Below are 14,412 nucleotides of genomic sequence, written 5' to 3'. Positions count from 1 at the left end.
TGCCAGCTTCTCCGGAGGGAGACTGCTTTCTTGGGGCACGTTGTGAGCGAGCAAGGCGTAGCCACTTACCCTGCTAAAGTGGCTGCTGTAAAGGACTGGCCTACTCCTAATAATGTAAATGAGTTGCAAAGTTTCGTGGGCTTAGAGTCATACTACCAACATTTTGTTCGAGACTTCGCTACGCTGGCTAGCCCCCTCCATCGCCTGACAGACAAGGGCCGGTCATTTCAGTGGGGCGAAGAGCAGGCAGTGGCGTTCAACCAGCTCAGAACGGCTCTCACTGAGGCACCGGTGCTGGCCTACCCTGTCGCTCAGCGTCAGTACCTTGTGGACACTGACGCCAGTAACGTTGGTGTGGGGGCCATGCTGTCACAGCCAGGAGAGGACGGCGAGCGAGTGGTGGCTTACTTCTCGAAGGCGCTGAGCAAGGCGGAGAGGAACTATTGCGTGACCAGGCGGGAGCTGCTGGCAGTGGTCAAGGCGCTCCGCCATTTCTGCCCGTACCTGCAGGGCAGCAAATTCCTCCTCCGCACCGACCACGCCTCCCTCACCTGGCTCCTGCACTTCCGCGACCCCGAAAGCCAGGTTGCCTGCTGGCTAGAGCTGCTGCAGGGCTACCACTTTGAAGTGTAACATCGAGCTGGGCGTCTACACGGGAACGCCGACGTCCTATCACAACGACCCTGCGCAGCCCAGGAGTGTCGGCATTGCAGTCGGCAAGAGGAATGGGAGCAGGCAGGGCCGGTGGTGGCAGCGGTCCAAGCAGGCAGCGGCAAGGCTGAGTGGGTGCCCGTGACACCCCAGGAGCTGCGCCAGGCACAGGCAGCGGACCCTGTGCTGGCGCAGGTGCGCCGCTGGCTGGAGGCGGCGCAACGTCCGGCGTGGCAAGCGGTGTCAGCAGAGGGGCCTGAGCTGAAGGCGTATTACAGCCAGTGGGGGAGCCTCCAACTCCACGACGACCTCCTCTACCGCCAATGGCAGTCCCCAGCACGAGGGCACAACCTCCGTCAGCTGTTGGTTCCCCGCCTGCTCCGCCCCAAGGTCCTTGGGCTGGTCCACGGCTCGGTGGGGGCGGGGCACTTTGGAACCAACAAGACGCTCCACCGGCTCCGACACCGGTTCTACTGGCCGGGGCACTGCCTGGACGTCGAGCTCCATGTGCACTGCTGTGATGCCTGCACGGCCCGTAAAGGGCCTTCACACCACCCACGAGCACCTATGCAGCAGTATCAGGTGGGGGCCCCAATGGAGCGAGTGGGCGTGGATGTCCTCGGACCTTTCCCAGTCACGAGTCTGGCAACCGCTACGTCCTCGTGGACATGGATTATTTTTCCAAGTGGCCAGAGGCGTATGTGGTGCCGGATCAGTCGGCGGCCCCCGCCGAACTGCATAGTGACCAGGGGCGGAACTTTGAATCAGAGCTGCTGGCTGAGGTGTGCAAGCGGCTGGGTGTGGTGAAAACGCGAACTACGTCACTTACCGCTTCCTTATGCTGGGACGCGGATGTCTGGTGGTGCTCCACTGGGACCGGCTGGCTCCTTACAGGCCCAACGCCGAACCTGCAGCTGCTGACCAGGAGGCCAGCGTAACCCCATTGGCCGGTGCCGACCCTCCAGTTGCTAGCCCGGAGGCTAGTCCAGCCCCGTCTCCTGAGCCCAGCCAGTCGCCGTCCCCAGAGGTCGGGAGGCCCCGACGGCAGCCGCGACTCCCAGGCCATCTGAGGGACTTTGTGGGATGACTGTGGGCTGCGGGGTTGTCAGGGGACGTAAACCCCTTGGGTGAGGGCCATGTAACGGCCTGGGGTTTTGTACCTGGGCTGGATGGGACCGGGTAGTCTGTGGCTACCCGGTCGTGTTTAAAGTTGTATTAGAAAATGTGTCTTAGGGCAATTTTCAATGTTTTTGCTGTGCACAGGGTGCAGCCATGTTGGAAACAGTGACATTGTTCGCCCGAGCAGGGGTAAAGTGGGTGGAGTTATCTTCTAGCCGTGTGTCATAATGTGGTGTTCAAACAGGTCGTCTGATCTGCTATTAAAAACAATTGTTGCCCGACCATTTTGGTCAGTCTGCGAATGTTTGCTGTGAAGAGCATTACTATAAGAGTGTTTTAATAAAACGAAGCTGCCAAGCGATTCGAAAAACACCACTATGTCTCTGCCTCAGTCTTTGGAGCCAGCGCTCGCCACAATATACACAATCAGATGCCTCCCTGATGGTACTGCATGATGGATAAGTATCTGCCTGCACTTCTCAGCAGAGACCATTAATTCTGACCAAATCCCCAACTCAATTTGCAGAAATGCAGCCCCAAACATGCAAGGAACCTCCTCCATGCTTCACTGTTGCCTGCAGATACTCATTCTTGTAACGCTCTCCAGCCCTTCAGTGAAACTACCTTCTGCTACAAGATTTCAATCCCATCAGTCCAGTCCAGAGAACCTGCTGCCATTTTGCTGCACCCCAGTTCCTGTGTTTTCATGCATAGTTAATTCGCTTGGCCTTGTTTCCACGTTGGAGGTACGGCTTTTTGGGCATAATTGTTCCATGAAGACCACTTCTGACCGGACTTCTCCGCACAGTAGATGGGTGTACCTGGGTCCCACTGGTTCCTGCCAATTCTGAGCTGATGGCACTGCTGGACATCTTCCGATTGCAAAGGGAAGTAAGCGTGATGTGTCTTTCATCTGCAGCACTAAGTTTCCTTGGCCGACCACTGCGTCTACGGTCATCAGATAATTGGTTAATCACACACCTGACTAAATCCCTGACATTGTGCAAGTGTACCTAGAAGAATTAATGCTGGTTTGAAGGCAAAAGGTGGTCACACCAAATATTGATTTGATTTCGATTTTTCTTCTGTTCACTCACTTTGTTTGCATTTTGTTATTACAATTCGTATTTTTGAAAGCATTCTTACTTCACAGCATTTTTTCACACCTGCCTAAATATTTTGCACAGTACCGTATATACATATGTAAGGCGGCCTGTAGCGTAGTGGTTAAGGTAAATGACTGGGACCCGCAAGGTTGGTGGTTCTAATCCCGGTGTAGCCACAATAAGATCCGCACAGCCATTGGGCCCTTGAGCAAGGCCCTTAACCCTGCATTGCTCCAGGGGAGGATTGTCTCCTGCCTGCTCCTGTATGTCGCGCTGGATAAGAGCATCTGCCAAATGCCAATAATGTAATATATTTATCTATATATATTCTCTTTTTATATAATAATCAACAATAGCAAGCAAAAGTACATTAAATAGATACATTAAGAACTATGTTTTTATTTAGTTTATTGAATAGTGGTAGAGTTGGTGTTACCCAGTGGGTGGGGCTACAGCTAGTCTTAGGCTGTATTAAGTTCCATGGCCGCAGTGTGGGGAGGATAAGACAAGAGAGAAGGTACAGTCTGTCAGAATGTGAGGCAGAAGAACCAACAACAAGCAGGAAGTATGTCGAATAAAGTTATCTTTATTCCAACAAAGATAGTCCAGACAGAAATGAGTCAATTGCTGACAAACAGTTGCAATAAGGGTTATCCAAGGCGGTGTCGAAGTCACAAGCAAAAGTTTGTTAATCGGAAAGGCAGTCCGACCAGGCAGAGGTACAAAAGGAGATCCAGGAATCGTGAAAACAGAATGCATTCCAAGGTCGAAAACAAAATATCAAAACAGAGACAAAATCAATATTCAGAAAACAAAGGTTGGGGTACACGAAAAGGGTTGATACACGGGTAAGGCAATCAAATAAACACTGGAGAGTTAGACGTAAATACATAACAATCTAGCAACGAGACGCAACTGACAACTGAAACGAATGAATGACGAGCAGAACTATGAAAAGCAACAAGGGACAAAAAACCCAAAAATGCCAAGGACATAGACATCTAATGAAAGAAAGGAATAACAGGCAGAACAGCCCGGAGCCTGACAGACCCCACCCCCCCGCCCCCCACGTGGTACACCTGGAGTCCAGTTCTTGGTGTTCATGAAAAACATTTCTGATCAGGGAAGGGTCTAAAATATGACGTTCTGGTACCCATTCAAAAAGGAATTGTAGTTCTGTTCAGTAGGAGTGAGGCGGCGAGAAAAGAAGGCACAGGGGTGAACCTTGTTGTCAAGGGTTCTTCGAGATAGGACTGCTCCAACACCTGTGTCAGAGGCATTCACTTCCAGAGTGAACAGTTTAGCCGGATCAGGCATGGCGAATGCTGGAGGTAAAGCGCTGCTTGAGGTCAAGAAATGCCCTTTCAGCCTCGGGTGACCAGAAGAAAGGGATATTACTGGAGGTAAGGGAGGTGAGTGGTGCAGCCACTAAACTGCAATTTCGTATAAATCTCCAATAAAAATTGGCGAACCCCAGGAATCGTTGCAACTCTTTCCTGTTGGTGGGAGGTGGCCACTCTTCCACTCTTTGGTCTTGGCAGGGTCCATTTTGAGGCGGCCTCGTGAGACCACATACCCCAAAAACTGGACGGTGTGCTGATGAAAATTACATTTCTCTGCCTTGACAAATAGTCCAGTAACTGCTGGAGGACCTGCCAAACATGTTGTATATGTTCCTCGAGGGAGGAGGAGAAAATCGAAATATCGTCCAAGTAAATGAAAACAAAGCGGGAGATCATATCTCGTAAAATGTCATTGACCATGGGCTGAAAAACTGTGGGAGCATTAGTGAGCCCAAATGGCATAACAAGGTACTCATAGTGACCCCTAGGGGTGTTGAAAGCAGTCTTCCACTCATCGCCCCTCTCTGATGCGGACCAGGTGGTAGGCATTGCGTAGATCCAACTTGGTGAAGAAACGGCTGTACTGCAGTGATGAGAATGCTGAATCAAGGAGGGGTATGGGATAGCGATGTCAGTAATGTCAGTAAGGCCTCTGTAATCTATGCAGGGTCTCAGGGACCTGTCTTTCCTTTCCACAAAGAAAAACCCAGCTCCAGACGGCAAAGAGGAGAGTCGAATGAGGCCAGTAGCTAATGTAGTTCTCCATGGCTTGGTTCTATGAGTCTATGACACAGTCTTATGGTAAAGTCTGTCTAGGGTCTTTAGACATAGCCTGGCAACTTGTGCCTATTTCTTCTGTTGTTTGCACAGTTTTGTTTTGCTTAGTTTTGACATGTCTCAATCTTGCATTGTAAATATCTATAAATAAAAATAAGAAAAATAAGTAAAAGAACACTTCTCTTTCTAAAATATCTGGCCTCGTCCGTCGACTCCGCTGCTGGCTATCCTGTCACACTGACCCTTCAATATCCAAACCCCAGATTTTGAAGGCGGTAACAGCACTACCTACCAATTGAATGGTCCCCTGTCTTTCCTCAACTGCTTGATTACCCCTCTATGAAATTCCTCCACTTGAAAAGGAGAGCGTAATTGGTTAAATTGGACATTTTGAGATCATTTCACAGACATAAATTAGCCCTAAGCCGAGTAGCCTTCTGTCCTGGATTTATCTTAATCTGTGTCCATGAAATAATTATCATCTAAGCTATACGGTACATGACAGAATCGAACACGTGGTAACATATGCTGTAGGCCTACATAATAACTGACTATTAAAAATGCCAAATGTCTCATCCAACATTACAAAACAATGTCAAAATGAAGAGACTGGTTGATAACATGTATTGTGGGGTAAACAGGCAGTCAGCATAGTTGAATAATTAAAATTATTATTATATAATGAGGATTAAACAAGCATTTAAACTGAAGACAGTAGGCTACTGCTGATTTAATGTAGCTGACAGACATAAATCATATCGACATGCCTTTATCATATTTTGAAGTTTAATTAATGTCCTAGCTAGAATTAATTATCATAGTCATTAAGTCAACAATTGATGTAAGACACCTAGTTGAGCTTGCCAAAATCACACCACGATTTCATTAAACAAATATGCTAACAGTTAGTTTTGCAGAGAGCTATCATAAGTAACAGATGATTGTTTGTTGTGCCTTTAAGACTATCATAAATAGCTACTCATACTTTGGCTAGCTACCGTTAACTTCAACTCTGTTTTTAACATTGAACAAATAAAACTTGACTCACATTCAGTACTCACACTAGTTGTCGTCCATTCTTCGGAGAATTGCGGTCCTTGGTTATCCAATTTGGTAGGTGGCGCTGTCGCGAAAAAGTAGGATCCGAGAAATGCAGTCCTAGAAATGCGGTCCTGGGACTGTGGTCCTGAAACTGTAGCCTCTGGTACTGCAGGAACATGCTAGGCAAGAGCGGACATGCCCACAAAAATGTCATAACCTCTCCAGGCTCAACCCATTCATAGTATTCCATGATGTCCATTCTGTTGCAGTATCCTACCCTACTAACCTTTTTATTGCAGTTATCTATCGTCCTCCAGGGCCCCTGGGAAGCTTCCTTGATGAGCTAGACACCCTTCTCAGCTCCTTCCCTGAGGATGGCACCCCACTGATTCTCCTTGGAGACTTCAACATCCACCTTGAAGCCTCCCAGGCTGCTGCCTTCCTACCGCTACTCCACTCCTTCGGCCTCTCCCTGCAACACTCTCCTCCAACCCACAAGGCAGGTAATGTCCTAGACCTTGTCTTTGTGAGGAACTGCTCATGCTCCGATTTCATGGTTACCCCTCTGCATACATCTGATCACCACTTCATCTCATTGTCCCTCCCTCTTCCTCCCAAACCTCCTCCCCCTCCTCCCACCCACACTTCCTCAGCCTGCCGTAACCTCTCACCCTCTTCCTTTGCCACCACTGTCACCGCCTCACTCCCCCCTCTCGAATCCTTCTCCAAACTCCCCACTGACTCTGCATCTGCCACCCTCCTTTCATCTCTCTCCTCCGCCTTTGACTCTCTCTGTCCCCCTGTCTCAAAGCCACCTCGCGCACCCCCCCCCCCCCCTTGGATATCTGACACCCTCCGTACCTCCAGGGCCAGCCCCCGTGGAGAGGAGAGGAAGTGGGGAAAATCCAGAGACCCTTCAGACCTCACAACTTACCAGTCTCTCCTGGCGGCATTCTCTTCCACTGTCATTGCCGCCAAAGCAAAATACTATCAAACACAAATTCAGAACTCTACTTCTAACCCCCGGAAACTGTTCTCTATTTTCTCCTCTCTCCTCAACACACCGCCTCCTCCACCTCAGTCCTCCTTCGCTGCTGATGACTTTGCTGATTTTTTCGATGAGAAGGTCACAGACATCCGGAGAACCACCGCCCCCCTCTCTGTGCCCTTCCCCCCCTCTAGGCCCATCCCTTCCTTTTCTACTTTCTCCCCCCTTACAGACTCCCCCCTGATGTTTCTCAACTCCTGCTCTCCCACCGCCCTACAACCTGTGCCCTTGACCCTATCCCCTCTTCTCTTCCCCAGACTATCACACCAGACATTCTCCCATTTGTCACCTCCCTTGTCAACTCCTCCCTGTCTTCCGGCTGTTTTCCCGCATCCTTCAAGAGGGCCCACATCACTCCGTTGCTAAAAAAGCCTACTCTGGATCCCTCCATCATCCAGAACTTCCGCCCGGTATCTCTTCTTCCTTTTCTTTCTAAAACCATAGAACGAGCTGCTTCTACTCAACTTTCTTCTTTCTTTTCTAACAACAACCTGCTAGACCCCCATCAGTCTTGCTTCAGATCGGGCCACTCGACAGAGACCGTGCTCCTCTCCATCAGTGAATCACTCCATGCCGCACGAGCAACCTCCCTCTCCTCTGTCCTCATTCTTCTAGATCTCTCTGCTGCCTTCGACACTGTGGATCACTCCATCCTCCTGTCCACCCAGTCAGCAACGGGCATCTGTGGCACAGCCCTGGACTGGATTGAGTCCTACCTCTCTGATCGCTCCTTCCAGGTTGCCTGGGCTGGTACGGTATCGACACCTTGGCGAGTTCCCCAGGGCTCAGTCCTAGGCCCACTTCTTTTTTCTCTTTACACTCGTTCCCTTGGCCCTGTGATCACTGCACATGGGCTATCCTACCACTGCTATGCGGATGATACCCAACTCTTCATCTTGTTCCCACCATCTGATACACAGGTTTCAGCCCGTATCTCTGCTTGCCTGAGTGACATCCAGAGCTGGATGGACAACCACTATCTAAAGCTCAACCCAGGTAAGACTGAAATGATATTCATCCCTGCTAATACCTCTCCCCATCTGGATCTCTCCATTTCCCTCGGGGATACCACACTCACGCCATCACCCAGTGCAAGGAACCTCGGCGTGGTGATGGACAGCAGACTGTCCCTCTCCGAGAACATTGCGGCGGTGACCCGATCATGCAGGTTCTTCCTATACAACATACGGAGAATCCGCCCCTTTCTCACCCCCTACTCGACCCAGCTCCTGGTCCAAGTGATGGTTCTGTCCCGCCTGGACTACTGCAATTCCCTCTTGGCTGGCCTCCCAGCATCCGCCATCAGAGCTCGTCTGGTCTTCAACCTTCCCAAATACTCACACGTCACCCCCCTGCTTACTTCCCTCCACTGGCTGCCTGTCATGGCTCGCATCAAATTCAAAATATTGGTGCTAGCCTTCCAAGCCGTTAAGGGGTCTTCCCCAGCTTACCTACAAAAAATCATCAGACCCTACACCCCTGTCAGACCTCTTCGTTCAGCCTCCACAGGCCGCTTGGCACCTCCCCCTCTCCGAACCTTCACCTCACACTCACGACTACTGTCTGTTCTGGCTCCACAGTGGTGGAATTAACTCCCCGTTGAGGTCAGAACTGTAGAATCTCTCCCCACCTTCAAGTGCAAACTGAAGACCCACCTCTTCAAGCAGCACCTCTCCCCGTCCCTCCCTACCTCTCTGTGAACCTTAATTGTTGTCTTTCTGTGATTTACTTTGTGTATCGGTATTTTTAGTTGGCTAAGTCAGCAGTGTTTGGATAGTTTTATTTGTTTGTTAAAAAAAATAATTAAAAAAATTCAAATAGTCCTTATCTTTGTTGTACAGGTAGCAGTTGAAATTGTACTTCCCTCTAGGGTCTTTCAGCGCACTTATCCCTGTTTATGGGTATGCACTTTGTTGTACGTCGCTCCGGATAAGAGCGTCTGCCAAATGCCATTAATGTAATGTAATATAGTGTAATGTAATGTCCCTGAAAACAAACTGCGGCCATATTGTACAGATACACAGTGCACCAGGGGGCTAAAATACTAACCTCCATCAAGGCATGCGGACAAAATATCACAAATGACAACCAGAACCAACCAATACCAACATGAGATTATTGTGAACTCAACGTTATCACTCTTAAAAACCACTACTCCATCTGAAAGTGCTTTCGCCTCCTTGCAGAACTGCAATGACTTCACCAAACTTGGAGTACCTACAGTCCGCCAAAGGACACAACCCCCGCCAAGCCCGCTGGTCCCTGTTTTTTAATCAGTTCAACTTTACTCTCACTTACCACCCTGGATCCAAGAACATTGAACTCGATGCTCTCTCCCGGCTATATTCACCTGCCTACTCCTCGGAAGGGCCTATCTCCATCCTGCCTGCTGGAGATCTTGTGGCGGCGACAAAGCTAGGTCTCTGTCTTTGGTGTTTGTTATTTCAGTTTTTTCATGTTAATGTCTTTGTCTACACTCCCGCTCCATTGCTGTCTCATGTCATTGTTTTCTCCTGTGTTCCACTTCCGCATTATCTGTTCTAGCTCACTTGTGTATATATACAGGTATGTCTACGTCTTTCAGTTTGCTGGATTGTAATGTCAAGCTAACGCAGACTCACTGTATTCTGAAGTTTGCTCCTGGTGATCTTTTGTTTTTGTTTGTGTGTAAAGTGAATTAGCCTAATTGGGCCATTGAGCAAGGCCCTTAACCCTGCATTGCTCCAGGAGAGGATTGTCTCCTGCTTAGTCTAATCAACTGTACGTCGCTTTGGATAAGAGCGTCTGCCAAATGCCATTAATGTAATGTTAATAATTCCCTTTCCATAATGAAGCCCCATCTGTGACAGTGACTTCTTCTATTGAGAGAACAATTTTGCAAAAACTGTCCAGTTCGGCCCTTGCTTCATGTGGAATGTTCAATGTCATGAATAGGTCTTCACAACAACAGGCTTAAGGTGATCCACTTTCTCTGGTTTCAATGTTACCAGCTCTGCTTAATACACAATCTTGTGTCACGTCTGTGTCATATTTGTCACCTAGCTTGTCAAGAATTCCTGACTTTATGTCCCTTGGCATAACTTTAGCAGGGGGAGTATACAGGATCTGGTGACATATTTTTCTGCCGAAACGATGTCTGTGAATCCTCAGGTTTGAGAGTTGCATTCATTGCCGTCAGTACATCTATGTCCTGCCATATAGGTGACAGATTGGACCGTCGATCCTCGGTCAGTACTTGCCGGATTACTGGTAGGTTTTTGTGAAGCCCAGCGGGTCGCACAGTTCTGTTGATAAATAAAAAATTTAAGAGTTTACCGTAACCTATTAGGCTATTAGCTCTCACACGTGGGTTTATTATCAATATGGCAAACATTATCAAACAGTGCTAGTATAAACTGCATTTAGTAGGGCTGTCTTACTATTATGAGCCGGTGATTGGGTAGTCCAAACTCCACCAGCTTCTCATGGAGTTCCCTCTTTCTACGCCAGCTGTGTCAAAACTCCACAGTGATGGAGTGGCGAACTGCTAGGGTGCGCTCACTTTTCCTATTTTGGTCTATAACTGTGTTGGTGACGGCCAAATTGATGTTATGGCCAAAGCAGTTAAGCCATGGCTGTTTGAGGTTTGTTGGATGTTGTTGGCATTATCTGTAGTTATTGCTGCAATTTTAAAGAGAAAAGTCAAAGCAATGCAACAACACACACAATGAATGGCGACTGTAGAAAACAAAAGCCAAATCCTGGATATTTTTGCCGATTCACAAATCCTGACCAGACACTTTTTTTCCATTTTTTTTTTAAAGAGTACATATCTGGGAAAAAGAGTACGTATGGTCACCCTAGCTCACTGTAATAAAGTAAGATGTACAACGAATGTGCGCAGCCAAGATTTAACCAGGTGACTTATAAATGAACATATTAGTTCCTAAATTAAGAAGTTAGCTTGGTAGCTTGCTATATCTAATATTGTGGAATGTTCTTGGGGCAGTTAGTGTATGTTGTTTCATTCCCACTGCAAGAGATTCCCACTTAGGCCTAAATTTATATTTGATTTATCTGATCAGTAATCTGCAGTATTTCCCCTTAAAATCCAATCTTGGCTGCATAAATCAACAATAACAAATCATATGATATAGTAAATTACTTTCATAATTGTTCTGTTAATAAGGTCAATGCATTAAGACAGAATATGGCCTATGCTGATTCCAACTAGGGCTGGAATCAAAAATGTATCGAAACCGTCATTTAGAACCTATAATTGACTTAATCTTGCTCATGTTGGTTAATTCGGTTAATGCTTTCACCAATGCATGCGTTCATGAACTACATTGTGTTCAATCTGACGTTAGTCCACGTTCACTCAAAGCAAAGCTGGCAGCATCTATGACATGAGCGCAAAGACCGAGCCACACATTTTGGCTTCATTGAAGACGAAACCCAAACAAAAAGAAGTCAAATGTAAACACTGCAGAAAAACTATTTTTTGTTATTTTTTATAACACCACCAATTTGTTTAATCACTGTGAAAACAATCACATTACCGAATATGAGGAGTGCAAGGCTCAAAAAAAAAAAGAGAGAGACCCACAGGCGCCAAATTGCTTCGCTAACACAAGCATTTATAAATGCCATACAATATGCAAAAGATTCAAGAAGATGGAAAGAAATAACTGGTGCCATTGCATATTACATTGTGGGGGATATGGCTCCCATAGCGACTGTGGAACTGTCGACAAAAGATACACTGTGCCATCGCTAAAGTATTTTTCCCAAACTGCGGTGTCCAACCTGTACAAAACATGTCATGAGAAGGTAGCTTAACTAAAATCTGTTCGGTCCTGCAGCCACGTCTGATCTCTGGTCAAGTAGAACGATGCATTGATGCATTGAGACGGCATATTTTCCAGATGATCACACGTCAGAAATGATTGCACAGGGCCTGAGAAATATGCCTTCTGCATGGGACCTCGTAGAAGAGAACCTCGTGACCATTACGACAGACAACAGCACTAATGTCGTCAAAGCTACGCAGCTCAACGGATGGACATGGGAGTAATGTTTTGGACACAGATTGCACCTGGAAATCGGTAGGTAGCACATCAGCTGAACAGACACAATGCTACAATTGAGCTAGAGCTATCTTTCAGCACACTTTAAATAAATATTGTATAATAACAATAACAAACTATAATAGCGCCTTTCTTAATGGTACAATGTGCTTCATGTTACACTTTAAATAAATATTGTAGCAATAATAAACTATTTATCATAGCACCTTTCTTAATGCACAATGTGCTTCATGTTACAATGTTAACTTCACATTACAATGTAACAAAACACTACATTGAGTTGTAGGGTCCTCACACGGGCCGCCAAATAACAGGGATTTTACGAAATAGTAAGGATGACTATTAGAAATGTATACATCTCAGTCCTAGCCCGGGGCGGTCGGATTGTGTGGGATATGCCCCTACACTTTATGTGTAGATTGCAAGAATTCTAAGAAAAGTAATCAGTCTCATAAAATTACTGTTATCTGAATTAACGAACCACAAATGTAGTATTTTAATAATAATTAAAACAACCAATATTAATGATTGAACATAGATAACCTGAAGGTTGGAAGTTCTTCGAAAGACTGATTTGACTCGGTTCTCATGTCTATGTGACACCAAAACAGACACCAGGTTTAATAAAACATATTTATTAAACAGACGTAAAACACAGAACAGATATGGGGTTGAAGTTAAGGAGTGCGTGTATGTGCGCAAGCAAGGGAAAGATAATGTAGCTAGCTTGGGTAGTTAGCTAGAGTTCTGGGTGGGGGTGTAAAGAGTGTTAGCTGTGAGAAGAAAGACTACTTGCGAAGTTAAACTCTATATATACGCAAAAGACGGCGAATCCAATCACGTAAACATATGGCTAACAGAATGCATTCAAATGATGAAGAAAAACCAATACAAAAGCACGGATTCACAATAACAGTTAACACTAAGCTAAACATTGGCTATGCCTGGAATGTTTGTTTCATCTCACAGATTCCAAACGCATTGCTGGATCCAAAAGACGTGCTGTCCTTGTAGAAGCAGTGATGGTGCTGTGAATCGATGTCCGCTGGTCCGTTTTCTGTGTTTCTATAGTTTGTAGTGGTAAGCAGATGTAGCAGTTTTCACTCACTATAGGCCACTTTAGGTTACCATAAAGTAAGCTGGGTGTGTCCTTAAGGCCTGGGGCCTCATTTATAAAACTGTGCTTAGGATTCACGTCAAAAGGTTGCGTAAGCATGAAACCTAGGACATGCATACGCACGTCCCACGCCAGTTTTCCTTTATAAATCACAATCAACTCTAAATGTGGCGCAACTTTGCCAGCTTCATGGCCCGCCCACAGTTGCCTATAAAAAGGCAGTGAAACACCCCTAATGAATATGCATTTCACGAAGACGACAATGGCAAACGCTGAAAAGAAGGCCAAGAAAAGGGATTTCAGCCATTTGATTGCCTCTGAAAAGCTACAGGTGTGGGAATTATCCTGATTGATTGTAAATGACGAACAGTTCTGCACAACAAATGTGATGATGATAATAATAATAATAATAATAATACACGTTATTTGTCTAGCACCATTGGAAAAAGAACATAATATATGAATATGATAACAATATATGAAACTATGCTCGTATCTGCCCGACTGAAGTATTGTTTAACAATTCGTCTACATATTTGAGGGATTATTTTACAACATCTCCGTTTATATTTATCATCCTAAATCATATTTTTTGGGCACTCAAACAGCTGTTTGTTTATTCGTTGTGAGAGGCTTTTATCCATTTTTGCAAATTAACTCTTCGTATATGATACGTGAGAGGTAATATTTCATTACATTACATTACATTACATTACAAGTAAGTGCATCATTCTGACCAGGTGTTTAGTATCGCTGCGGGTTTCCTCTAGACGCGGTAACGTTGATTTTTTTAAATTGCTAATTTGAACAGCAAGGGTTAGGGCTTGAGCCACGTTGTTTGTCTATTACCTGTTAATCACTTCTACTGGTTGCATACCCGTAGAGTGATTGAACATTCGTCTTAAGTAACTTAAATAGCTGTGGAATTCATCAGTAGATTAGCTTTGATTTGGTATTGCTTGTGAGCAATTGTAGGCCATTTAAATAGGCGTGTCAGAGCGACGCTAGCGTATATTAGACTGGCGAAAGTTGTCCTTAGTCAGTAAGTGCATCATTCTGACCAGGTGTTTAGTATCGCTGCGGGTTTCCTCTAGACGCGGTAAAGTTGATTTTTTAAAATTGCTCATTTGAACAGCAAGGG

This window comes from Conger conger, chromosome 7, assembly GCF_963514075.1.
Source record: "Conger conger chromosome 7, fConCon1.1, whole genome shotgun sequence".
NCBI classification, from domain to species: Eukaryota; Metazoa; Chordata; class Actinopteri; order Anguilliformes; family Congridae; genus Conger; species Conger conger.
The sequence above is the reverse complement of the archived record's forward strand: the minus strand, read 5'-3'. Positions refer to the sequence as shown.